Here is a 2,018-nt window from a genome sequence, read left to right as displayed (position 1 = left end):
GTTCCCTTTTCTCCACACCCTCTCTAGCATTTATTGTTTGTAGATTTTTTGTTGATGGCCATTCTGACTGGTGTGAGGTGATACCTCATTGTAATTTTGATCTGCATTTCTCTAATAATTAGTGATGTTGAGCATCTTTTCATGTGCTTGTTGGCCATCTGTATGTCTTCTTTGGAGAAATGTCTATTTAGGTCTTCTGCCAAATTTGATTGGGTTGTTTGTTTTTTGATATTGAGATGTATGAGCTGCTTGCATATTTTGGAGATTAATCCTTTGTCCGTTGCTTCGTTTGCAAATATTTCCTCCCATTCTGAGGGTTGTCTTTTTGTCTCGTTTATGGCTTTTTTTTCGTTTTTGTTTGTTTTTTTGTTTGTTGTCTTGTTTCTTTCATTCTTTTTTTTGGCCATGCTGCACGGTTTGGCTTGCAGGATCTTAGTTCCCTGACCAGGCATCAAACTCACGCTCCCCTGCAATAGAAGTGTTAAGTCCTAACCATTGGACCACCAGGGAATTCCCCAAGGATGAGGCAAGTTTAACAATCAACTCCAGGGAAGGTGATAATGCCAAGTTCTGCAGATGTCATTACTCACACCAACCTATCACTGGCACCTTGTACGGATGGTTAGACAATGACGTGGGCAGATCTGATTTAAGAAACAGGGATTTCTCTGGCGGTCCAGTGGTTGGGACTTCGCCCTCCAATGCAGGGGACGTGGGTTTGATCCCTGGTCGGGGAATTAAGATCCCGCTTGCCTCATGGCCAAAAAACCAAAACGTAAAACAGAAGCAATATTGTGGTGAATTCAATAATATACCTCAACAGAACAGGGATATTTTAAATCACATAACTGCAGACAAACTGGAGCGATATTGTTTTAAAAGTTTCTCTTTTTTTCCTTATTATTAGGTGGTTAATGTATTAGGAATAAACGACGAAATCCTGTGTAGGCTTTTTCTATGAAGTTCAATATTCTCTGTCCAGGTTTTAGATTCTCAGAATAAATGCCTTTTACAGATGCATTTGGTTGTGTCTTCTATTTGCAAAGTGCTTTGTAGCCCACCAGGCACTTTTATAGCTAGTAACACATTTTCTCCTTACAAAAACCCCGGGAGTCAGGCTAGGCAGGTGGCATCGTTCCCACTTTGCAGATGAGAAAACTGAGGCCCACAAGGTCCAAGCGACGTGCAGCGGTCCATAGGGGCCAAACCAGGCCTTCTAGCTTGGAGCCAGATGTCACTTAGTGTCACCAAGGTGGGTCGCACTGTCCCCATTTACATTAGAAGAAACAGAGGCTGTTGTGGTCCCCCACTAGGAGACTGGCTCTGCCTTGAGTGGGTGTCAGCAGCCTGAATCATCAACTAAGGAGCTGCTTGACCCCAGGGGGCCCTCTGCAGGCCTGGGGAGATGGGGGTACATGGGGGTGTGGAGGCTGGTGACCTGAAATGCTGTTTCCAGCGGAAGTCAGAGACCAAGGATGAGGCAAGGTTTTTTTGTTTTTATTTTTTTAATTAATTTTTGTTGGAGTATAGTTGCTTTACAATGGTGTGTTAGCCTCCGCTGCACAACCAAATGAATCAGCCACACACATACAGATATCCCCTCCCATTTACCACAGTGCATTAGGCAGAGTTCCCTGTGCTATACAGCATGTTCCCATCATTTGTCTTTTATACATAGTATCAATAGTGTATATGTGTCAATCCCAGTCTCCCAGTTCCTCCCACCCACCCCTTTCCCCCTTGGTATCCATACATTTGTTCTCTGCATCTGTGTCTCCATTTCTGCTTTGCAAATAAGATCATCTGTGCCATTTTTCTAGATTCCACAGATGTGCGTTATTATACGATATTTGCTTTTCTCTTTCTGACTTACTTCACTCTGTATGACACTCTCTAGGTCCATCCACGTCTCTACAAATGACCCAATTTCATTCCTTTTTATGGCTGGGTAATATTCCATTGTATATATGTACCACATCTTCTTTATCCATTCCTCTGTTGATGGACATTTAGGTTGC

This window comes from Physeter macrocephalus, chromosome 2 (assembly GCF_002837175.3).
Source record: "Physeter macrocephalus isolate SW-GA chromosome 2, ASM283717v5, whole genome shotgun sequence".
Lineage (NCBI taxonomy): Eukaryota > Metazoa > Chordata > Mammalia > Artiodactyla > Physeteridae > Physeter > Physeter macrocephalus.
This window is presented reverse-complemented; position numbering follows the sequence as displayed.